Consider the following 27533-nt stretch of genomic DNA (forward strand, 5'->3'; position numbering starts at 1 on the left):
AATCCTTTGTCTGTTTCCTCATTTGTTATTATTTTCTCCCAATCTGAGGGCTGTCTTTTCACCTTACTTATAGTTTCCTTTGTTGTGCAAAAGCTTTTAATTTTCATTAGGTCCCATTTGTTTATTTTTGCTTTTATTTCCAATATTCTGGGAGGTGGGTCATAGAAGATCTTGCTGTGATTTATGTCGGCGAGTGTTTTGCCTATGTTCTCCTCTAGGAGTTTTATAGTTTCTGGTCTTACATTTAGATCTTTAATCCATTTTGAGTTTATTTTTGTGTATGGTGTTAGGAAGTGTTCTAGTTTCATTCTTTTACAAGTGGTTGACCAGTTTTCCCAGCACCACTTGTTAAAGAGATTGTCTTTTTTCCATTGTATATCCTTGCCTCCTTTGTCAAAGATGAGGTGTCCATAGGTTCGTGGATTTATCTCTGGGCTTTCTATTCTGTTCCATTGATCTATATTTCTGTCTTTGTGCCAGTACCATACTGTCTTGATGACTGTGGCTTTGTAGTAGAGTCTGAAGTCAGGCAGGTTGATTCCTCCAGTTCCATTCTTCTTTCTCAAGATTGCTTTGGCTATTCGAGGTTTTTTGTATTTCCATACAAATTGTGAAATTATTTGTTCTAGTTCTGTGAAAAATACCGTTGGTAGCTTGATAGGGATTGCATTGAATGTATAGATTGCTTTGGGTAGAATAGCCATTTTGACAATATTGATTCTTCCAATCCATGAGCACGGTATGTTTCTCCATCTGTTTGTGTCCTCTTTGATTTCTTTCATCAGTGTTTTATAGTTTTCTATGTATAGGTCTTTTGTTTCTTTAGGTAGATATACTCCTAAGTATTTTATTCTTTTTGTTGCAATGGTGAATGGTATTGTTTCCTTAATTTCTCTTTCTGTTTTTTCATTGTTAGTGTATAGGAATGCAAGGGATTTCTGTGTGTTAATTTTATATCCTGCAACTTTACTATATTCATTAATTAGCTCTAGTAATTTTCTGGAAGAGTCTTTAGGGTTTTCTATGTAGAGGATCATGTCATCTGCAAACAGCGAGATTTTCACTTCTTCTTTTCCTATCTGGATTCCTTTTATGTCTTTTTCTGCTCTGATTGCTGTGGCCAAAACTTCCAACACTATGTTGAATAGTAGTGGTGAGAGTGGGCATCCTTGTCTTGTTCCTGATTTCAGAGGAAATGCTTTCAATTTTTCACCATTGAGGGTGATGCTTGCTGTGGATTTGTCATATATAGCTTTTATTATGTTGAGGTATGTTCCTTTTATTCCTACTTTCTGGAGAGTTTTAATCATAAATTGATGTTGAATTTTGTCAAAGGCTTTCTCTGCATCTATTGAGATAATCATATGGTTTTTATCTTTCAATTTGTTAATGTGGTGTATTACGTTGATTGATTTGCGGATATTAAAGAATCCTTGCATTCCTGGGATAAAGCCCACTTGGTCATGGTGTATGATTTTTTTAATATGTTGTTGGATTCTGTTTGCTAGAATTTTGTTAAGGATTTTTGCATCTATGTTCATCAGTGATATTGGCCTGTAGTTTTCTTTTTTTGTGGCATCTTTGTCTGGTTTTGGAATTAGGGTGATGGTGGCCTCATAGAATGAGTTTGGAAGTTTACCTTCTTCTGTAATTTTCTGGAAGAGTTTGAGTAAGATAGGTGTTAGCTCTTCTCTAAATTTTTGGTAGAATTCAGCTGTGAAGCCATCTGGTCCTGGGCTTTTGTTTGCTGGAAGATTTCTGATTACAGTTTCGATTTCCTTGCTTGTGATGGGTCTGTTAAGATCTTCTATTTCTTCCTGGTTCAGTTTTGGAAAGTTATACTTTTCTAAGAATTTGTCCATTTCATCCAAGTTGTCTATTTTATTGGCATAGAGCTGCTGGTAGTAGTCTCTTATGATCCTTTGTATTTCAGTGTTGTCTGTTGTGATCTCACCCTTTTCATTTCTAATTTTGTTAATTTGGTTCTTCTCTCTTTGTTTCTTAATGAGTCTTGCTAATGGTTTGTCAATTTTGTTTATTTTTTCAAAAAACCAGCTTTTAGCTTTGTTGATTTTTGCTATGGTCTCTTTAGTTTCTTTTGCATTTATTTCTGCCCTAATTTTTAAGATTTCTTTCCTTCTGCTAACCCTGGGGTTCTTTATTTCTTCCTTCTCTAATTGCTTTAGGTGTAGAGTTAGGTTATTTATTTGTCTTTTTTCTTGTTTCTTGATGTGCACCTGTAATGCTATGAACCTTCCCCTTAGCACTGCTTTTACAGTGTCCCATAGGTTTTGGGTTGTTGTGTTTTCATTTTCGTTTATTTCTATACATACTTTGATTACATTTTTGATTTCTTCTATGATTTGTTGGTTATTCAGAAGCGTGTTATTTAGCCTCCATATGTTGGAATTTTTAACAATTTTTTTCCTGTAATTGAGATCTAATCTTACTGCATTGTGGTCAGAAAAGATGACTGGAATGATTTCAATTTTTTTGAATTTTCCAAGACCAGATTTATGGCCCAGGATGTGATCTATTCTGGAGAAGGTTCCGTGTGCACTTGAGAAAAAGGTGAAGTTGATTGTTTTGGGGTGAAATGTCCTATAGATATCAATTAGGTCTAGCTGGTCCATTGTATCATTTAAGGTTTGTGTTTCCTTGTTGATTTTCTGTTTAGTTGATCTATCCATAGTTGTGAGTGGGGTATTAAAATCTCCCACTATTATTGTGTTACTATTAATTTCCTCTTTCATACTCGTTAGTGTTTGCCGTACATATTGCGGTGCTCCTATGTTGGTTGCATATATATTTATAATTGTTATATCTTCTTCTTGGATTGATCCTTTGATCATTATGTAGTGTCCTTCCTTGTCTCTTTTCACATCCTTTATTTGAAAGTCTATTTTATCTGATATGAGTATTGCGACTCCTGCTTTCTTTTGGTCTCCGTTTGCGTGAAATATTTTTTTCCAGCCCTTCACTTTCAATCTGTATGTGTCCCTTGTTTTGAGGTGGGTCTCTTGTAGACAGCATATATAGGGGTCTTGTTTTTGTATCCATTCAGCCAATCTTTGTCTTTTGGTTGGGGCATTCAACCCATTTACATTTAAGGTAATTATTGATAGGTGTGGTCCCATTGTCATTTACTTTGTTGTTTTGGGTTCACGTTTATACAACCTTTCTGCATTTCCTGTCTAGAGAAGATCCTTTAGCATTTGTTGAAGAGCTGGTTTGGTGGTGCTAAATTCTCTCAGCTTTTGCTTGTCTGCAAAGCTTTTAAATTCTCCTTCATATCTGAATGAAATCCTTGCTGGGTACAGTAATCTGGGTAGTTGTTTATTCTCTTTCATAACTTTAAGTATGTCCTGCCATTCCCTTCTGGCCTGAAGGGTTTCTATTGATAGATCAGCTGTTATCCTTATGGGAATCCCTTTGTGTGTTATTTGTTGTTTCTCCCTTGCTGCTTTTAATATTTGTTCTTTGTGTTTGATCTTTGTTAATTTGACTAATATGTGTCTTGGGGTGTTTTGCCTTGGGTTTATCCTGTTTGGGACTCTCTGAGTTTCTTGGACTTGGGTGGCTATTTCCTTCCCCATTTTGGGGAAGTTTTCAGCTATTATCTCCTTGAGTATCTTCTCATGGCCCTTCTTTTTGTCTTCTTCTTCTGGGACTCCTATGATTCGAAAGTTGGGGTGTTTCACACTGTCCCAGAAGTCCCTGATGTTGTCTTCATTTCTTTTAATTCTTTTTTCTTTTTTCCTCTCTGTTTCATTTATTTCCACCATTTTATCTTCTACCTCACTTATCCTATCTTCTGCCTCCGTTACTCTACTGTTGGTTCCCTCCAGAGTGTTTTTTATCTCATTTATTGCATTATTCATTTTTTAATTGACTCTTTTTTATTGTAAAAGAGGAGAATGAAAATGTTGGCTTAAAACTCAACATTCAAAAAACAAAGATCAAGGCATCCAGTCCCATCACTTCATGGCAAATAGATGGGGAAACAGTGAGAGACTTTATTTTCTTGGGCTCCAAAATCACTGCAGCCATGAAATTAAAAGATGCTTGCTCCTTGGAAGAAAGCTATCACAAACCTAGACAGCATATTAAAAAGCAGAGACATTACTTTGCTAACAAAGACCCATCTAGTCAAAGCTAGGTTTTTTCAGTAGTAACGTGTGGATGTGAGAGTTGGAACATAAAGAAAGCTGAGCACGAAAGAACTGACGCTTCTGAACTGTGGTGTTGGAGAAGACTCTTGAGGGTCCCTTTGACTGCAAAATCAAACCAGTCAATCCTAAAGGAAATCAGTCCGGAATACTCATTTCAAGAACTGATGTTGAAGCTGAAGCTCCAATACTTTGGCCACCTGACATGAAGAACTGACTCACTGGAAAAGACCCTGATGCTGAGAAAGGTTGAAGGCAGGAACAGAAGGGGATGACAGCAAATGAGATGGTTGGATGGCATTATCGACTCTATGGATATGAGTTTGAACAAGCTTTGGGAGTTGGTGATGAACAGGGAATTCTGGTGTGCTGCAGTCCATGGGGTTGCAAAGAATAGGACACCACTGAGTGACTGAACTGAACTGAGACAAGAGTGATGGTTGCACAACTCTGAGACTATACCAAAACCACTGAAACATACATTTTTAAGATGGTGAATTTTATGATATATGAATTATATCTCAATAAATACTTTCAGTAAATAAAATAAAGCTTTAAATCATTATTCCAGTGACTATGGCTGCATAAAAAATTAGCCCACATATGGCAACAAAGAAAAAATGACTCATTGGAAAAGACCCTGATGCTGGGAAAGATTGAAGGCAATAGGAGAAGGGGACAACAGAGGATGAGATGGTTGGATGGCATCACTAACTCAATGGACATGAGTTTGAGCAAGTTCTGGGAGTTGGTGATGAACAGGAAAGCCTGGTGTGCTGCAGTCCATGGGGTTGCAAAGAGTCGGACACGACTGAGTGACTGAACTGAACTGGATATGGTCATGGAATTCAAACAGACTAGAGAAAGATGGCTTTTCTCTGCCCTTTGATGCCTGGAGCCTAGGTTGGAAGGCTCCAAGAGGCTAAACTCTTCTCTAGACACCTTTACTCATAAGTCTGATAGTGGATGTTTGGCTGTGAGCTCAGCCCTTTGTTGGGAGTGTTGACTAGAACACTTTGCTGCGGCCTGGGATTTCTCACGGCAGGGTGGCCAGGTTCCAAGGACAAGTGCCTCAACAAAGGAAGAAGAGAGTCAGGTGGGAGCTGTTTCACCTTTTATAATCTAGCCTCTCAGAAGCAACCAGGTCATCTCACACACTGCCATTCCTTAGAAGTGAGTCACTAAGTCTAGCTGGTATTCACTGGTGGGACTACAAAAGTCACCTCTCATTGGAGAAATGACAATGTCACATTTGTGCTCAGTCACTCAGCCATGTCGGACTTTTTGTGACCCCATGGACCGTAGCCCACCAGGCTCTTCTATCCATGGAATTCTTCAGACAAGAATACTGAGCTGATTGCCATTTCCTACTCCTTGGAAGAAAGCTATCACAAACCTAGACAGCATATTAAAAAGCAGAGACATTACTTTGCTAACAAAGACCCATCTAGTCAAAGCTAGGTTTTGACTAGCTTGATCAGGGATCAAATCTGTGTTTCCTGTTTCTCCAGCATTGGCAGGCGGATTCTTTACCACTCTGTCGCCTGGGAAGCCCCCACACTACACCTGACCTTAGCCAAAAGGCCAAGAAGCAATGTCACATTTATGTTACCTAAGCATAGAGAATAGGATAAATTAGGAAGGAAAATCTACTCCACTCTTTAATAACAACATCCCCCTGTAAATAAAAGCATAACCTATTCAAAGCAAATTTTGTAAAATAGAAAAGCTTGCGAGTCTGTGGATAAGCCACTAGACTGAAGCAAAAAGAGAAAGCACAACAGTGTCTCATATACAACTACTATTTATAAAGTAGGTAACTAAAAAGAACCTCCTGTGTAGCACTGGAAACTCTTCTCAGTACTCTGTTATGACCTACAGGTGAAGAGAGTCTGAAAAAGAGTGGATATATGTATCAGTATATGTATAGTTGATTCACTTTGCTGTACAGTGGAAATTAACACAGCATGGTTTCTAAAGTTTTTAAATTTTTACAATATAGCATAGCATTTTAAATCAACTCTACTCCAATAATTTTTTTAATTTACAAATACAAAAAAATAATAATTTCCAAAGACCAATGTCTCCAACTACATGACAACAAATGAACAAGCATTGAGAAGCTGCATAATTCTGAGCACTTTTCCTGACTGTGAGTGACTTCTTCAATCAATCATTGCTTTCATTATTCACCCATTAAACAGAAAATGTATTATTTCCAAGTGTTCTTTTAGGATCTAGGATGGCTGAATGAGCAAGAAAAGACATATGGCACCGCGCCTGAGCAGGAAAGAATAATGACCAGAGTTACATAAATGCAATCAAAGGGGACATACAGCACTGGAAAAGCACGGCTTCATGTCTGCTCAGACTACCCAGGTGTGTAAACAGCCACTGTTTCATGTATGCTTTTCAGGCATTAATCATAAACATCATGATCCAGAAAAGTACATATTAATTGTTTGGGGAAAAAAAAATCCTTCTGCAAATGAAAAAAGGTATCAGAGCAAGGTTTAGGCAATTTAAATAATTAACTGGAGAGTCATACAATAATTCATTGAAGAAACTTATGTTCTCTTTCCCCCTCAATCTCCCTTTCCAGTCTCAAGTCTCCTAAACCACAACCTTCAGAATGACTGGGACGAGGGTGGGGTGGGGGTTGGAATAAAATCACGTGTTTAGGTGATTATACAACAAGTTACAGCAACTTTCTAAATCCTTGGGATACCTTTCATTTGCTGTTGTTTTTTAATGACCCACATAATAGCTCTTTTTTTTCACATCATTATGCCCATATTTATAGAGTTAAATTTTGTAGTAAATTCATCATCCTTCACTATATCTAATCAAAGTACAGCAAATGAGTACAGAAGAAACTAACACAACACTGCAAATAGCCCAATAAAATTTTTTTTAAAGATAACTGAAAAAAAAAGAGAAAGAAAATTCACTTTAGTCATTTCCAAAAACTTACATATTTTGTAAGTTAAGCTGGCATTTTCCTTAGAACATATTTAATGTAATCTAGTTTTTCCCCCCAAGCCTTAGTAGAACATGAAAGTAGTGACAATATACAATAATTATAGCTTTATGCAGCTGAAATTCAATCCGTTTATCAAGTTACATAAAAAGAGACAGGACGCTAACTCACTCAGAGAACAGAACCAAGAGCCTTAAGTTTTCCTGGCCAAGACAGTTCATCCCTGCAAAAGGAGCTTGCAGTCTTGTGAAATGTCAGCTAGGATGAGAAGAGGTGACTCTTGCCATTTTGAACACAAAAAATAACTACAATCAAACAGTTTGGTCAGATTTTGAAGACATACAATTCTGTATTATTTTCAGTGTAGCTAAAATTCTTTTGGGTGAACTAACATTTTCATTTCGAAAGTGACCAAAAGGATTTAGGAAAGGTGTTTCTGAAAACTCATCTACTTAAAAATTAAGCGCAAATGTATTCCCACTGTCTAGAACACAGTCCCACCCTCTCCTGCCTCACCCTCCCTGAACCCTCCATCCGTCAAACCTCACATGAGGTCTTATCATTGTGCATTGTCATTTCATCAATTTCCAGTTCATTTCCAACATTGTAAGCTTCCAAGATTGTAAGCTTCATGAGGGCAGGAACTGGGGTCTTCCTGTCTATATATACTCGTGTCTGGCATTTGGTGGACACTTGAAAAATGTTTGATGAAAGAAAGAGAGTGAAGGGAAGGAAGAAAGAGGGAGTTGAGGAAGGAAGGAGAAAAGAGGACAGAAGGAAGGAAGAGAGAAAGGAAGGAAAGGAAAGAATGGACAGATTTTGAAAACTGAAGCAAAATCATCAGCGACAGAACAATTGGCAGGTCCTGAACAATGTTTAAATTTTTTCACTTTGATTTATTTAGATTTGGTACTCTGACTTCAACACAAACTAGAAACAAAGTCTCATTTTCTCTCACATTGTTTACCCCAGAACTGCTTGTGAAAGTGACATCTGATTTACAAAGAATGTGTGACACATGGATGCCCTGTTGCCACTGACTCTGCTGGGATTCAAGGGTAAGATTCTCTTTTGAGATTTTTCTCACTCATTTCTGTCTTCTCTGAATTGTCTCATGATTTGTCATATGTGAAATGAAAGGTCACTGAGAAAAGTGCAAAACTGCCATACATTTTACTATAATCTTCTCAGAACTCCAGTTCACGTTTCATTGTACCATCTTTATTATTCACCATAAAAAAGAGGCACCTTGAAAAAGAAAGGACTTTTTTCATTACTTACTTGTTTTACTATTAAGTGAAAGCCCAAGGACATGACCATCAAGGGGTGTCTTTGCAATTTTAGCTTATTGTAGCTTATTTTTTAAAAGTACGTATACTTCTCAGACTCACATTTTGTTCCTAGAAACTATATAATTTCTTTGTTGATCTCTACTTCTTAAGAACAATATTCTCTACACAGATTGTCATTATTCCCATAATATCTGTGTAGAGAATATTGTTTGTGGCCCCCAGATGCGAAGAGACAGCTCATCAGAAAAGATTCTGATTCTGGGAAAGATGGAAGACAAAAGGAAAAGAGGGTAGCAGAGGATGACATAGTTATATAGTATCACTGACTCAGTGAACATGAATTTGAGCAAACTCTGGGAGATAGTGAAGGACAGGGAAGCCTGGTGTGCTGCAGTCCTTGGGGTTGCAAAGAGTCAGACATGACTTAGCAACTGAACAACAGCAACGTATAAATATCATTATAAATAAACAGCATTTATTCACACCAAAAGTAAAGCTTATATAACTAAATGCCTCCACATGAAGTCAATTGACTGATAAATCTTGACACAGAAATCTGGAAATAAGGGAAGGCTGGTCTTGTTTTGTTATAAATTGGAAATATGCATAAATTTTCTAAATTGTTTTTGAGAACTAAATTTGAACTTCCTCCATCATCTAGGGAAGGGAAAATATCCTCAGATAAATACACAGGGATGAGTGAAACCTTTTAAACTGTTAAAGACTTGAAGTCTATAGAGATAATTGAGCTGACTTCTGATGGTAGCTCTCAAACTGGGAAGATCTTGTCAGTTATGGCTACCAGTTTGCTGGTTTCAAAGAACCATGGCAAAACTTAATCTGCCTCCAGTGGAAAAGCCAGTGTAATGTCAGGAGATTCACTAAAAGATGCTATTGATGATTTTACAGCGTAGGGAGCATTACATGTTACTGGTGAAAGTGATTCTCATTGTCATTATCCCCTGAGGTAGTTCACACAAAAGACACAACCTTAAAATCTACAGAACTATGCAAAAAGTTACATGAAATACCCATAAAATATTTAGATTCTAGAAAAATCTATTTAAGCTAGTAAATGGAGGATTAAAGAGGTTTCAAATTACTTATCCACAATTTGTGTATGAATCACCTAAGGAAAGATATCTTACTCAGTTTCCCAAGAACAGATATCATAACATATGTTTTTTTTTTTAAATAAGCCATCGCTAAACAGAATGTGAAAGATGTTATTTGTTCTATTACACTGGTTCCTGTAAATTTGACTTCAGATCTTCTTTGGAAAACCTGACACGTCATACTCTCTAAATCTTGTTATTCTGTGAATTGGGATCCAAAATAGAATTGAGCTCAAATATATGATATAATTTTTATGGGAATGTATCTTATATTTCAAAGAAAGGCAAAACTATATCAACTACTAAAAGATAATGATAGTCAAGAAGCATACACTTAAAAATATGTCCAAGTAAGTCTGTTCATCCTCAGGGATGAAATTCTAAGATGAAAAAGAAGAGAAAAAATAAAAGAAACCTAGTTAAAAATTGTTGTTTTACTCTTGCAATGTATGAATAGTTAATGGTGTCCCTCTCCAAACGTGTTCTGAACTTACTAAGGGAAGAAATTATTAACTCAAGACCATATGGTAAGAACTAAAAGTACTCAATAAAGATTTGTAATTATCAGATGCATTCAAGAGGATTCATGTTATCTTGGTATCCTATCTGGTAGGATTTTGTAAGTAAAACCATTGGATACTAATAGTCTACATACTTTGCAAATACTCTATAAAATATAGTAAGCAAATGTGATGGTTCAGTTCACAGTGGATATGTGGCTAGGGTTTTTTTTTAAGGACTCTTATTTTGCATTGTCAGAGAATTTTAAAATTTTCTTTATTTTTATATGCCAAAATAAAGTAAGAACTGATTTGAAAAGCCAATATGAAAGAAAAATTACTTTTTTATCTTGCAAGTTATGCTCTTTTGATGGCTAATTCCCATCATTCCTAATAATTGGTTCTCTTTTTTTAAAATTGGAGTATAATTGCCAGATAGTTGGTTCTTTTTTTTTTTAATTTTCTTTTTTTTTTTTTTTATTAGTTGGAGGCTAATTACTTCACAACATTTCAGTGGGTTTTGTCATAGTTGGTTCTTAATGATCCAGAATCTCTACACTGTAGCAGCTTCCATCATGATTACTATCAGAGTAAGTACAGCTAATATTATCCAAGCAAATATAATATAAATGCAATATTCAATAAATACTATATTTATTAAAATAATGAATCCATGGCAATAAACACTCTAAGGGGAAAGCTTATTCAATTAATAATTTCAGTGTTAAAGATGTAAAGAAAATCTCTCAGAGCATGAAACCACAAAGGGGACTTTATTAGTCTAAAAGTGCTAATTATCCGATACGGTCAAACATTAGCATGAGATCTGATTGCACTGTTTCTCAACCAAGTAAGGACGACAAATAAGATAGACCTGTCTCCATTAATTTTTATACCTTATTGATCAGTTCTGAAGAGGGCCCTGGGCCTCTACTGGGCTCAAAGAAATTAAATGATTCTACACTATGACTATTTCCCTGGTGGCTCAAATGGTAAAGAATTTGCCTGCTAATGCAGGAGACCCAGGTTCGATCCCTTGGTCCAGACGATTCCCTGGAGAAGGGAATGGCTACCCACTCCAGTATTCTTGCCTGGAGAATTCTGTGGACAGAGGAGCCTGGCGGGCTACACTCCCTGGGATTGCAAAGAGTCTGACACGACTGATTGACTAACACTCTGCAACACTATGAACATTTTGTAGATAAAACTAATGCACAGAAATCCTTACTCAGTGATCTGGAATCACACACAGAGAAAGGCCTCATTCCACAGTTGAGACCTCTGAGTCCCAAATCACAACTTGAATTATTACTAAGTCCTGTTCCAGGCAGTTTCCTGTTTTCTTGTTACCATTCTTTATTTTAGATTGGGTTTGAAATACTTCTCACGTTCCTTTCAGTGATTTATTTTCTTCTACAATCAGATACAGTGATTAAAACATTTTACATTTTTGTATTCTCTGTAGACATGGATAACATCTAGACAGACTCCTGCTTCCCACACTCTATCCTTTAAGACAATAGGACAAAATGGTCACAAAGAATTACATTTTTTTTCCTCAAGGTTAAGCTGACAAAGACTGAAAATAATATACCAGAAAGGAACAAATACTTTTTCCGTGGTTTTTTTTTTTTCTGTTTTTCCCCTTTCTTCAGTAAGCAAACAGTCCTTTAGCAACATAAAAAAAATGTCTTATTGAAAAAGTAGTTTAGTGTTATCAGTGTTCTCACATATATTCCATGACAGAGAACAGAATAATAATCATTTTGCCAAACAAAAGCCATAAATTGTAAGTACACTTCCAATTCTTCCCTATTATCAAAGTTCTGTAAATTTCATGTATTGGGATATGAAGGAATAGAAAGCTACTAAACATAAAGGTTGCCTGACTCTTCTATTTTAGAAAAGCTTTGTCTAATTAATGAAGAATACTGCATCTTAAAACTTTTAAAACTGTATCTTAAAATTGTGCTCTTAGGGCCCACAAGTTTGTATACAATGTAATTGTATAGAATAATGTGTGAATGCAATTTGAAATAAATTGTGACATCATTTTACATATGCACACATATTTCTGCAACTCAGCAAATGAATTAGATTAGCCTGTGACTGTAATTAACAAATTAAATTGTCTGAATATTACAAGTATTAAATATCCATTTTATGTAAGACAAACTGCTTTGAGCTAGTTTTATACAATTAAATGTAAGTGATATAATGATACAGAACTCATTTTAAATCTTGAAATATATTCAGAGTTGGAGTTTTTCAAGTAGAGAGAAAGAATAAGACCTACATTTGAACATGATTTATTGTACAGTCATTTAAAAGTTTTTCCTAATTACATAGAACACTTCCTAATGCCATACATAAAGATAAACTCAGAAATTAAAGATCTAAATGTAAAACCAGAAACTATAAAACTCTTATAGGGAAATGTAGACAGAACACTTGATGGCATAAATCAAAGCAATATCCTCTATGACCGCTCCTAGAGTAATGGAAACAAAAACAAAAATAAAAAAGTGGGACCTAATTAAACTTAAAAGCTTTTGCACAGCAAAAGAAACTACAAGCAAGGTAAAAAGACAGCCCTCAGAATGGGAGAAAATAGTAGCAAAGAAAACAACTGACAAAGAATTAATTTCCAAAATATACAAGCAGCTCATACAACTCAATACGAGAAAAACAAACAACCCAATCAAAAAGTGGGGAAAAGACCTAAACAGCTTTCTCCAAAGACATACATATAGCTAACACATGAAAACAGGCTCAACATCGCTCATTACTAGAGAAATGCAAATCAAAACTACAATGAGCTACCACCTCACAACAGTCAGAATGACCATCATCAGAAAGTCTACAAAAAATGGATGCTGGAGAGGATGTGGAGAAAAGGGAACCCTCTTGCATTGCTGGTGAAAATGGAAATTGCTACAGCCACTATGGAAGACGGTATGGAGATTCCTTAGAAAACTAGGAGCAAGACCACCATATGACCCAGCAATCCCATTACTAGGCATATACCCTGAGGAAACCAAAATTGAAAAAGACACATGTACCCCAGCATTCACTGCAGCACTATTTACAATAGTTAGAACATGGAAGCAACCTAGATGTCCATTGACAGATGAATAGACAAAGAAGCATTGGTACATATATACAATGGAATATTACTCAGTCATAAAAAGGAATGCATTTGAATCCATTCCAATGAGGTGGAAGAACCTAGAGCCTATTATACAGAGTGAAGTGAGTCAGAAAGAGAAAGATAAATATCATATACTGATGCATATATATGGAATCTTGAAAGATGGTGCTGATGAATTTATTTTCAGGGCAGCAATGGGGAAACAGACATAGAGAACAGACCTATGGACACGGTGGGGGGGCGGGGGGGAGGAGGAGGGAGAGAGTGAGAAATATGGAGAGAGTAACATGGAAATTTACAATACCATGTGAAAAATAGATAGCCAATGGGAATTTGCTATGTGACTTAGGGAACTCAAACAGGGGCTCTGTGACAATCTAGAAGGGTGGGGTGGGAGGGAGATGGAAGAGAGGTTCAGGAGGGAAGGGACAAGGGTGTACCTATGGCTGATTCTTGTTTATGTATGACAGAAAACCACAGAATTCTGTAAAGCAAATATCCTTCAATTGAAAAATTTAAGTGGAAACAAAAAGTTTTCCTAATTACATAAGGATAACTGAGATGCACTTTGGCATATTTTTTTTCATTTATTTTTATTAGTTGGAGGCTAATTACTCTACAATATTGTAGTGGTTTTTGCCATACATTGACATGAATCAGCCATGGACTTACATGTGTTCCCCAAATTTGCAACAGACCATTTGTCATTTTTACCATTATCAGTTTCATAATTAGACTACTGTTCAAAAAAAAGTGTAATGCCATGGCAACTGGATCCTGTGAGCAGGGGCAGCAATTTATACCAAGTTCTAATATTCCAAGAACATAGATCTCTTTCTTCTTGTTCTATCTTCTCCTTTATTCCTACTTTGCTTATTTATCTATTGATTACTACTCTTTCTGTTGAATTTTCAAGGTGTATCAGTGATCAAGTTTGCAATGATTATAAAAGTTATCTTTTGATTCAAAAACAAAACAAATTAACTCTGTTTGGGGATACCTCTATGACTTCCAAACTTTCCCCTCAGTCCTGAAACTCCTAATGAGCTTCATTAGAAAAAAAAACACAGGCTAGCAATTTTGTTTGCCAGAGTTATTTGTACTAAATATGTGTGACTGCTTTAAACAGACCGCTATGGAAAAGAGTTTAACTCTCAGTCTTTATCTTGAGTTCAAATGCATGTCATTTAAAGTAACACATGAGCTTTGGTGACAATGATCAAAGATACGAATTTATCTATGTAACCAAGAGCCAAATTAGAGGTATAGGCAATTAAAATTACATAGATGTGGAGCCAGGCCTTGGGATCTCCTGACTCTGATCTACTGCCAACATTGTTCCTATTTTATCAGAGTATGGTAGCCAATAATTTTATATTTCATATATATATTCATATATATAATGTATAATATATACATTTATTATATACATACATAAATATATATTCATATATAAATATATAATATACATTTATATATGTGTGTATATATATATATATAAAAAACCCCTTGGAGTTTTATGTTTCCTAAATATAATATAAAAACATAAGTATAAAATATTATATAAAATATTAAATACAGTTTTATATTTCCTAAAATTTACTGCCTCTCTGATTTACCATAAACCCTCACAAAATTTTAGTCTCTTATTCTACACTCTATTTCCTGAGATACAAGTAGAGATTCATAAAAGTAACTTTTGGATTCACAAATAAAGAGGGGAGTTTAGGGGCAGTTTGACTGGGATGTTCACATAAAAAGTCAATGGGGAAGCATTCAGAAAGAAATTCATTGACTTTGTGCTTCATCTCATTAGTCAAGTCACTCAGAACTATCAAACTAATTTGTACAAGTTTTTAACTCTCAATCAGAAGTTTGAAAAAAACAAAAAACAAAATCTAAAACTCAGAAGAAATTTCCTTTAGTCCTCAGGCACACAAAGACTGAATATAAGTGACAATTGCAAGCTCTCCTAGAAAGAAACAAGAAGAGGAAAATTAGCTTCTATAATCCTCAAAAATGTCCCCGGGAATGAAAATAATCACTGAAGTCAAATAAGCCGGTTGTTTCTCCCATACTTGGTTCTGTGCTAGTTGGCTGGCTGACTGCTGGTGGGAACTGATTGCTGGATGTGGTACACCAACCAGTAGGACTCTTTGTGAAAAAAATTAATGGAATGAAAACATGGTAATTAACCTTAAGCCTCTGGTAATTAATCATAAATAGACCAGTTTGTTTGATTTTTTTTAAATTTTAGGAAAAAGAAGCCACAAACTGCAGTGTGTTTAGTACATCAATGGGTCTACCCACAAAACATTTTTTCTTTTGAAAAAATTGTTTGGCTAGGGCCTTGAAAAAGTGTTTGACCAAGTGTTTGAGTCAACGGCTTCCTGTAGACAGCCTCTGTATAGGGGTGTGATACAGTAGCCAACTGTGGAGCAATTTGCAAAAGATTTCAGCTGGCTGAACTCTATCCGGTCGTTTGGGTGCAGTGTTTGAATTAAGTGTTCATCTTGAAAATGTTTACCTTAAAACAAGAATTGCCTTCCTGTTTTATTTTGAAATATGCTTTTCAGCTGTTAGAACGTCATTACAGTCAATGTTTGCTTACCTAATTGGTTTTATAAAGCAAGTATTGTCCAGATGTTGCTTTAATGCTCTGAATACTTCACAAAGTACTCGATATAAAAGACAAGCTCCTTTGTACTTCAAATGTCATGCCTTTATTTCCGTGTGTAATGCTCGTATTAAGTATTTTAATATTAATGTACATTATCAAAGAGGTGACTGTTACAGCATATCCTCAAGTTATTGTAGGTTCTCATAAACTTAAATGTAGAGATGAACGATTATCCAATTTTTGTGATTTTCTCCAGGTAGTATGTAGACCTGAAAATTTCATTACAAAAGAAGAACCTTATTTGGAATCTGAAAAAAAAAAAAAAAGCACAAATGAACCTATTTACAAAGTAGAAATAAAGCCACAGATATAGAAAACAAACTTATGGTTACCAAGAAGAAAAGGCAGGGGAGAGATAAATTGGAAGACTGGGATTGACGTATACACACTACTATATATAAGATCCTCCTAGGTGGAATTACTGGTGAAGGACCTGCCTGCCGATGCAGGAGACTTAAGAGACACAGGTTTGATTCCCGGATAAGACGATGCCTTGGAGGAGGGCATGGCAACCCATTCCAGTGTTCTTACCTGGAGCATCTCATGGACAGAGGAGCTTGGCAGGCTAGAGTCCATGCGATCACAAAGAGTTAGACATGACTGAAGCAACTTAACACACACATATATAAGATAGATAACTAATAACCTACTGTATAGCATAGGGAACTCTAAATACTCTGTAATGACCCATATGGGGAAAGAAGCTTAAATAAGGTGCATATATGTATATGTATAACTAATTCACTTTTCTGTACAGCAGAAACTAACACAACATTGCAATCAACTATTCTCCAATAAAAATTAATTTAAAAAATAAAGAAGGGTCTCTCACCTTTTAGTAGACTCCTCCTTTGGCTGAAATATTATCTGATCTCAACTACTTGTGATTTTATATTTTCCTTAAGATTCTGGTATTTCCGCCTAATCTCTTCATTTAAATTTGTCAAGTACTGGCTATGTCCTTCTCAAAATTAACTGTGTCCCTATATCTTTCTTCCCATTCCAAACATCATTTCTAGTTGGAATTTTTATCATTTCCTTAAATATTTTCAAAACCTTTTGAAATTGTTATACAGCCTATAGTTCCATCCTATCTTATAAGTCTTCCTCTTAAAAACCTTCCATCCAGTCTCCACTTTGCCAAACAGACAGAATACAGCTCCATAAATTATTGCTCACCTATAAATGTATCTTAACCTCATGAGATGGCTGGATGGTGTCACCGGCTCAATGGGCATGAGTTTGAGTAAACTCCGGGAGTTAGTGACGGATAGGGAGGCCTGGCGTGCTGCAGTTCATGGGTCGCAAAGAGTCGGACACGACTGAGCAACTGAACTGAACTGAACTGAACCTCAGATATGCAAATGATACCACTCCAAGGGCAGAAAGTGAAAAGGAACTAAAGAGCCTCTGGATGATAGTGAAAGAGAAGAGTATAAGTTAAGAGCTGACCTAAAACTCCACACTAAAAAAAAATTAAGATCATGGCATCTAGTCCCATTACCTCATGGCAAATATTAATAGCAGGGGGAAAAGTGGAAGCAGTGATAGATATTCTTTTCTTGGGCTCCAGAATCACTGTGGACAGTGACTTCAGCCATGAAATTAAAAGACACAAGCTCCTTGAAAGGAAAGCTATGACACAGACGGCATATTAAAAAGCAGAGACAACACTTTGCCAACAAAGGCCTATATAGTTAAAGCTACGGTTTTTCCAGTAGTCATGTACAGATGTGAAAGTTTGACCATAAAGACTGAGTGCTGAAGAATTGATGTTTTCAAACTGTGACACTGGAGAAGACTCTTGAGAGTGCCTTGGACAGCAAGGAGATCAAACCAGTCAATCCTAAAGGAAATCAACCCTGAATATTCATTGGAAGGACTGATGCTGAAGCTCCAATAATTTGGCCACATGATGCAAAGAGCTGACTCACTGGAAAAGCCCCTGATGCTAGGAAAAATTGAAGGCAAAAGGAGAAGTGGGTGGTAGAGGATGAGATGGTTAGATAGCATCACCAACTCAATGGACATGAATCTGAGCAGGCTCTGGGAGACGGTGGAGGACAGGGGAGCCTGTCATGCTGCAGCCCAAGGAGTTGCAGAGTTGGTTATGACTTGGCAACTAAAAAACAGCAACAATATATGTATCTTATGCTCCAGATAAAATAGAGAATAAGCTATATCCTCTCAAAGGATATATTCCACTTTCCTACTTGTTTTGCTTCTACTATTTCTCTCCACCAAGAAGGCGTACTATTCTTTCACTCATTTTTCTTTACCCAATGTATTTGTCACAGGATACCTTAACTTCTTCTTCGCTCACATTCCTCTAATCTCAGAATATTTCATCTATTGTATTTTCTTTATTAAGTTACATCTTGCCTAGTAAAATCCTTTACAATGTATCCTTTTTTAAAGATTTTTTAATGTGGACCATTTTTAAAGTCTTGATTGAATTTGTTACAATATTATTTCTGTTTTATGTATTTTTTTTTATTATGAGACATGTGGGATCCTAGGTCCCCAACCAGGAACTGAACTCACACCCCCTGCACTGGAAGGTGAAGTGCTAACCATTGGATGGCCAGGGAAGTAACTGAAACGTTTTCTGATCCTGTAATCACCACAAGTCCCTGGTGATTTTTTGAATGTGCCATGTTCTTGCAAATCCTAAGATTCTATGAAGGGTTTTGGTATTCTTCAACAGAAGTAGCTCTGCTTAGACGAGAATAAAATTTGTAAACCACTGGATATAATATTACTCAGCTCTTAAACCCATATTTAAGAGCTAGGGAGAAAAGGAACTTAGTCTTTTTCATTTTAATGCTCATCCAAAGTGCCTTGCACATGATAGGGATCAACAAATATTTAAACACCAGTTAAGGCTTTACCTCTTGTGAGTTACTGAAAACGTGAAAATCCTAAAGGAAAACATAAATACTTAATTTAAAAAATACTTATATATCTCACATGAGAGTAGATCATGAAAAGTTTAAACGTAAGTCTCTGACCTGTTAAGGAAGATTTAGTTATAGAAATGTCATGTCATCTATGGGCTGTGCCTGGTGATGTCTGACTCTTTTGGGATCCCAGGGGCTGTAGCTCTTCAGGCTCCTCTGTCTGTGGGATTCTCCAGGCAATAATACTGATGTGGGGTGCCATTTCCTTCTCCAGGAGATCTTCCTGACGCAGGGATCACTGAGTCTCCATATCTCCTGCATTGGCAGGTAGATTCTTTATCACTGAGTCGCCAGGGAAACCCAGATGATGGAAAGGTTAAACATAAGTCCTTGACCTGTTAAGGAAGATTTAGTTACAGAAGTTTCATGTCATCTACGTTTGTACCTAATGGGAGAATCATTTGTAGCCTGGACTCCAGGAGGAAGGATTTTTCTCACCAAAAGACAGTCAAGTTAACTTTCCCTAACCATAAACAGCTAGTGGTAAAGAACCCTCCTGGCAATGAAGGAGACATAGAGATTGCAGATCCATCCCTGGGGGATGTAGCCCACCAGGCTCTTCTGTCCACGGGGTCACAAAGAGGTGTACAGGACTGAAGTGACTGAACACACACTCAGTTCAGTTCAGTTGCTCAGTCGTGTCCGACTCTTTGCAACCTCATGGACTATAGCACGCCAGTCCTCCCTGTCCATCACCAACTCCCGGAGTTTACTCAAACTTATGTCCATTGAGTCAGTGATGCCATCCAACCATCTCATCCTCTGTCGTCCCCTTCTCCCACCTTCAATTTTTCCAGCATCAGGGTCTTTTCCAAGGTGTCAGTTCTTTACATCAGATGGCCAAAGTATTGGAGTTTCAGCTTCAACACACTCACACAGTTTCAGCACACACTCACACAACCATAAACAGAGATCAGAAATGGAAAGAATGTATTTGTGGTATGATAATACATATGTACATGATCTTTGTCCCTGTTTCCTGAAATAGGAAGTCCTATTTCAGGAGTCCTTGGGATTTTCTGAGTGATAATGAGTGTCTTTGTTACGTTAATGAAGTGACTCACAGAGAGCCCCTGAATAGCTTCAAGATGGAGACTGTTGTTCAGTGAATAAGTCTGTCCCACCTTTCACGATCCCGTGAACTGCAGCACACCAGGCTTCCCTATCATTCCCCACTTCCCAAAGTTTGCTCAAACTCATGTCCAGTGAGTCAGTGATGCCATCCAACCATCTCATCCTCTGTCATCCCCTTCTCCTCCTGCCCTCAATCTTTCCCAGCATCAGGGTATTTTCCAATGAGTTGGCTCTTCACACTGGGTGGCCAAAGTATTGGAGCTGGTCACCATGAAGACGAATTCTGTGGTTAGAGAGTTGGAACTTTGATCCAACTGAACCTCAGGGAATTTGAGATGGGCTGGGAATTGAGTTCAATCATGTGGCCAATGGTTTACTCAGTCAATCATGTCTAAGTAATGACACCCCCATACAAACTCTGGACAATAAAGCATTGTCCAGACATTGGAGTTTCCTGGTTGGTGAACATCTTCATGGGCTGGGAGAGGAATGTATCCAGATTCCAGGAGAAGAGAGCATAAGAGCTCTCTATTTCACCCCACCACCTGACCTTACCCAATTTCTCTCTTTATTTGGCAGTTATAACCTTTATAGCAAAACTGTAATCATAAGAACAGAATTCTAACAAATTATCCAATCTGAGGATGGTCAGAAGCAGGGGCTACCTGTGAAGAAACTACCTTTAACCTGGGTCAGTACCAAATCAAGGTTGTTAGCATTGGAATGGAATTCTAATTCAATTCCAGTGGTGTAGGAACACCCAGATGGTATCAGAGAATTGGTGTCAGAAGGCAGTACTGCAGTTACTCAGGAGGTAGTTGCTCCTAAGGCATATGTAAAGCACAGAAATGAGAGACAGTGATGTGTAGTGCCTGGCAAACAAGAAGAGGCACCCCAGGACCATACACAATTAACAAGAGAAACTTTGCCAAGAGTTAAGGCAAAATAAACTTTCTTAATAAGAAAATAAAAAATGACAGTGACTCTTGAGGCAAATTTTTGAGTCTTAAGATAGACTGGGGCTTCCCAGGTGGCAGTAGAGGTAAAGAATCTGCCTGCCAATGCAGGAGACACTGGTTCAATCCCTGGGTCAGGAATACCCCCTGGAGTAGGAAATGGCAACCAACTCCAATTTTCTTGCTTGGGAAATACTATAGACAGCAGGAGTCTGACAGGCTATGGTCCATGAGGTTGCAAAGAGTCGGACATGACTGAGCACACATGAAAAAAAAAGAAATAAACAGGCACATATTAAATATCTACAAGGTCTATTTCATTATCCACAAAACATTGCTTGACTTAAACAAAACAAAACCTAAGGTAGACTGAGAAACAGAATTTGACTCCATCACCCTAACCCAGAATAAGATACCTTTGTACTTAGAGATGACAATGTAAGGATGAGGTGTATATAGGGATTTCCCTGGTGGTCCAGTCGTTCAGAATCTGCCTGGCAATGCAGAGGACATGGGTTCAGTCCCCGGTCTGGGAAAAATCCACATGCCACAACTAAGCCCATGTACCACAACGATCAAAGCCCATGTGCCTAGAGCCCATGTTCCACAATAGGAGAAGCCACCACAAGGAGAAGCCAGGCACAGCAATGAAGACCCAGCATAGCCATAAATAAATAATTTCTAAAAAAAAAAAAAAAAATTAAGGTGTATACAGGTGTGGAGGAGTGCAGAGTGCCTCTGGATGAGAACAAAGATATTTCTCTAAGCCACACACGTTAAGGAAGTTTCACCCATGTTAAAATGAAGACAGAAGGGGGAATCAATAAAAGAACTCTCCCCTGTTGTGCATTATTATGTTTAAGTTAACACTGCAGAGAAATAAATGTCACCTTCAATGTATGGTGTGTATTCAGTCACTTTCACGTAACATTTTGACTATCTTTCTAAAGTAGGAATTGAAAGCTCTCTCCAAGTATTCTTGGAAATAGCTCCCAGGACTAGCAAACTGTGTAGTTAAAATTCTGGTACACCACATAGGCAAGAGCAAATGCACACTTATTTCACCTTAACCAGGCTTGCATCTAAATGCCTTACATATTCCACTTCTCTTTAATAAGAGTTCCAAACTGAACAGACGTGTTCAAAGAAAACAATAATAAATAAATAAAAATCTGAGGCCTGGGACTGGTTCCAGATTGTAAATGGCCAAATTGTTTTAGTTCCGGAATTCTGAAAGGAAATATATTGAGAACAGCAACTATTGACTCAGACGGCAAATTTCCCTGCTGAAATATGCAGGAAGTGGGAGTGATGTGAATGAGTGTGTGAAGGGGCATTATGTCCTGACTTGATGAATGAATAAGCTTAGTTGACCATTATCAAAATATCCTGGGAACCATAAAGCTTACCTTCTCCCTTTCTTACAATCTGATAATCCTTAGAAAACATAAAATATTTCTTCCTGCTCATTCAATATATTTAGTATTTTCTGCTTGAGGAAAAAAAGTATTAAACTGAAAAATTTCTGCTTTAAAAGACATTCTAAGTTTTACTTTCATAAGATCCCAGGTTCTCTTAAAAGTCTCAAGAGGTCACCTAAAAATATTTTCAACAAATTTGTATAACAATTATAATTTTAATGTCACAGAATCTGACAAAATTTCCAAAAGTAGGCAAATCATGGGATCATGAAAATAACCACAAATTCATAAAATCTGATTTGCCATAGCACAATACTTTAAAATATGTGGTGGTTAATTTTATGTGTCACTTTAACTGAGCCACAGTTCCCAGATATTTAGACAAACACTATTCTAGATGTTTCTGTAAGGCTGTTTTTGACTGAGATTAACATTTAAGTTGCTAAACTTTGAGCAAAGCAGATTGCCCTTCATAATGTGGGTGGGACCCATCCAATCAGCTGAAGGCTGAATAGTACATTCAACTAATCTCTCCCCAGGACAAGAAACAATTCATTAGCAGATAGCCTTTGGACATGAACTGTAGCATCGGCTCTTCCCTGGGTCCCCAGCATGCTACTCCAGATTTGGGAACTTGCCAGCCTCCAGGTTTGAGCCAATTCCTTAAATTAAACTTCTTTCTATGTATTATATACATTCTACTGGTTATACTTCCCTGGAAAACTTTAATATACAATAGAAACAATAAACATAAGTCAATGGGCAAAAGTAGTTTTCAACCTAAAAAGAATAACCTTAAACTAAAGAAGTATTTATGCAATGAATTATATATGTTATAATTAAAAATTCCCTAATCACAATTATCTGTTCACTCTTGCCACTCATCACAGAATATTATCAATGATCAAATTACATTGCCTTTGATAATAGTATTAAATAGTATTTTTAATATATACTGACAAAGGTATTTTTCTTTTCTGCCCAGTTTTCCTCCTTCTGTTAAGAGTACTTGACTTTTCTGTGGGTAATTAATTACCTGTTTGAGGTTGACCTAATGCACTGGACCAGAGGTAGGCTTGCCTACATGTGGAAATCCCGTATGTAGGCTAAATGGAAGACTGATAGGCCCTGCGAAGTAGTTACTGGTAAAGGGTGGTTCTGCAGCCTTGGCACAGGCACCAAAGAAGAGAGGTGGTCTAAGTAAACTGCAGTAAGAACTTCAGGACCCAGAACCACATGAGGCCAGCAGTCATGGTTCATTGAGGATTCCTTGACTTCAGTTCAGTTCAGTTCAGTCACTCAGTCGTGTACGACTCTTTGTGACCCCATGAACTGCAGCATGCCAAGCCTCCCTGTCCATCACCAACTCCCGGAGTTTACTCAAACTCATGTCCATTGAGTCGGTGATACCTCCCAGTCATCTCATCCTCTGTCGTCCCCTTCTCCTCCTGCCCCCAAACCCTCCCAGCATCAGGGTCTTTCCCAATGAGTCAACGCTTCGCATGAGGGGGCCAAAGTATTGGAGTTTCAGCTTCAGCATCAGTCCTTCCAATGAACACTCAGGACTCATCCCCTTTAGGATGGACTGGTTGGATCTCCTTGCAATCCAAGAGACGCTCAAGACTCTAGTAAAAGTGTTTTCTGAACTCTGTTATAATCATCTCACAGGCAGAAAGGTAAGAGACTTGGACGTCTCTTTGTCTGACAAGTCCCCTCATCTGGCAGGTTCCTCATTTCACAGAAACTGCTGTCAGCCCCAGCTTAAACTGCTCAGGACAAGAGACGTCGGCTCATTTAGATGTATCCCAGAACCACTGAAACACTCCAGGTTGGGTATGTGACTCGAGTCGGGACACTAGGGCCACCATTTCTGGACAACTTCTGGGAATGTCAGCCAAGAAAACTTCTTCTTTGGGTATTGTGATGCTGCAATGGCTGGAGGCAAGCTCTCCTTTTTCTCACTTGTTGGAAGATCTTTCTGAGAGTAAAAGTGAAGTCGCTCAGTCGTGTCCGACTCTTTGTGACCCCACAGACTATAGCCTACCAGGCTCCTCAGTCCATGGAATTTTCCAGACAAGAGTACTGGAGTGCGTTGCCATTTCCTTCTCCAGGGGATCTTCCCAACCCAGGGATCAAACCCGGGCCTCCCACACTGCAGGCAGACGCTTTACCGTCTGAGCCACCAGGGAAGAGTAAATCATACAGAAAAAAGCAAAGTCAAGACAGGGAGAAAAGGGATACTGTCGGTGAATGTCTGTTTGGATCAGCCATATATAAAGTCATATCCACCTCCTGGAACTTTTGGTTACAGGGGCCCCCAAAAAACTCACATTTAGCTCAAGAATGAACTCAAATTCTGTTGCTTGCAAACCACAAAAGCCCTAATTCACTTAGATAGCTTTCCAAGAATTATACCTAAAAGTTACAACAAATAAAAGCTACCTTTAGACCTATATCAGGTACTTGACTTTTATGACATAATGTGTTTTAAGACCTTTTGGCAAAGAAACAAAGGCTTCAGGGCAATTGCTCATAAAACTGGAAACAATCGAGCGAAGGCTTTTCTCAGTACCCCGACCTCATTTTCATTCTGTTCCCTACTTTCCATTAGTCCTTCCCGAAACTTATTCAAGGTGGGTGAGGAAGATGCTGAGCACAGGAAGCAGAAGACACAGGAAAAAGTGATTGAAACCATACCTTCTCTCCCTAAACAGCCACCATTATTTTCACATTTGTTAAGTGTATTGTTAATGCAATTTTATTCTCAAATTTAGGAACTGTGTTTTGGAATGGAAAACTCCCCTCCTTTTCTCCGTATGCTCTTAGTCTATCTACATTTGAGCATCTTTTTTTTGTTGTTCTCTTCCACTAAACAATTTGAAGTCTTCTAAAATGAGAGTCTTGGGCAGGGAACCAACTCAGCGATGTCAGGGTTGTACTTCTGTCCTTAGGAAAGGTATGTGAGGCATTCCTTTCCCCAGACTACCAAGCACCTCCACTATGGAGGTCACAGCGCCCCCAAGGAGCACAAAATCCAGGGAGGTGTCCCATTAGTTCCAGGGACAGGAACAATGCAAAGCAAAATCTATATTGCCCACACACTCATAGGTATAAAAGAGCTGCTTCTGAGGACACACCAGGAGGCCACCTAAGTGGACATTAAATGTTTTTGTAAAGAGATGAGTAAGTGTCAATGCAAGTCATATCCTTTTACCATAAATATAGTGCCAGAATTTTTTTTGTTCAATCATTATTTTTAGCTTATTTATCTTTATTGAAGAATAGTTGACTTATATGGTTGTGTTAGCTTCAGATGTACAGCAAAGTGATTCAATTATTTATATTCTTTTTCAGATTCTTTTCCCTAACAGGTCATTACAAAATATTGTGCATAGGTTCCTGTGCTGTAGAGTAGGTCCTTACTAGTTATCCATTTTATATATAGTAGTGTGTATATGTAAATCCCAAAGTCCTAATTTATCTCTCCCCCCAACTTTTCCCCTTTAGTAATCATGTTTGTTTCCCATGTCTGCAGGTCTATTTCTGTTCTGTACATAGGTTCATTTGTATCATTTTCTTTTTTAGATTCCACATATAAGCAATATTATATATTTGTTTTTGGCTTACTTCACTTAGCATGATCATCTCTAGGTTCATCCATGTTGCTACAAATGGCATTATTTCATTCTTTTTTAGGACTAATATTCCATTGTGTGTGAGTATGTGTATACATATATACACAAATATATATATATATATATATATATATATATATATATATATATACATATATATAAAACTGGGGCTTATATATATATATATATAACTGGGGCTTATATATATATATATATGTGTGTGTGTGTGTGTGTGTGTGTGTGTGTGTGTGTGTGTGTGTGTGTAACAGGATAATATATATATATGACTGGGGCTTCCCAGTTGGCCCTAGTGGTAAAAAACCCACCTGCCAATGCAAGAGACATAAGAGATGAAGGTTCAACCCCTGGGTCAGGAAGACACCCTGGAGGAGGAAATAGTAACACACTCCACTATTCTTGCCTGAAGAATCCCACTGACATTGGCAGAGGAGACTGGCAGGCTACAGTCCCTGGGGTCGCAAAGAGATGGACATGACTGAAGGGACTCAGCACACATGCACACACATATTATAATCAGGTGCATGCATGTTCAGCTGCTTAGTTGTATCTGGCTCTTTGTGACCTCATAGACTCTAGCCTGCCAGGCTCCTCTGTCCATGGGATTTTCCAGGTAAGAATACTGGAGTGGGCTGCCGTTTCTTCCTCTAGGGGATCTTCCCAACCCAGAGATCAAACATATATATATGTTTGATATATATCTACTCTACTCTAAGTAGTGCTGGTACAAACACTGGGGTGCATGTATCTTTTAAATTTTGGTTTTCTCTGGATATCCAGGACTGAGATTGCAGGATCATATGGTGGTTCTATTTTCAGTTTCTTAAGGTACCTCCATGCTGTTCTCCGTAGTGGCTGCATCAATTTACGTTTCCACCAACACTGTACAATTTTTTTTAAATGCCAGGTTATCTGAGACTCCCTAGTCAGTGACAGTATGAAACTACACAGAAGGGAGAAACACAATCCCGTTTAGCCAACAGCAGGGTAAAGTCAAATAACTCTAAGTTGCAGCTTGGGAATTAAGATAAAGTGGTAAAACAGAGAATGGATAGATTATAATTTGTAGATTCTAGACACACGAATGAGTTCAAGGAAGTTGTAAAAACCTTTTTTCTAGGGGATGGTTCATGATGAAAATACCGTCTACCATATGCTTGCCTTTGGGCAGGGAATGGATCAGATACATATTTTCAAGCCAGTCTCAGCTCCAAGTCCCAGTCATACGAACATGAAGAAAAAGAGCTGCTGTTGACGGAACCAGCGTGTTTTTCTCTGACTCATTCACATTATGCAGAATTGGCTCAAAAAAAGAGAACAGATGTGGGTCATCAGGGTGCAGTGCTGACTTTTTGGCTCAACTAAGTAAGAAAATCTTCTATATTCCACACTCACAGATGCATGGTATCAGCTAACATTTAACACTTCAAAACAACAGGAGAATGGCTAATAAAAAGGAGAGAAAAAAATTCATCCGTTTTTTCATCACTTGGAGTACAAAGCGTGTCCAGTAAAAGTCAACCCCTGATACTACTGTATTCAGTGCCATTTTGCAATAAGAAAGCAATAAATTGAATAAACT

The sequence above is a fragment of the Muntiacus reevesi genome, chromosome 1 (genome assembly GCF_963930625.1).
Source record: "Muntiacus reevesi chromosome 1, mMunRee1.1, whole genome shotgun sequence".
Taxonomy (NCBI): Eukaryota; Metazoa; Chordata; class Mammalia; order Artiodactyla; family Cervidae; genus Muntiacus; species Muntiacus reevesi.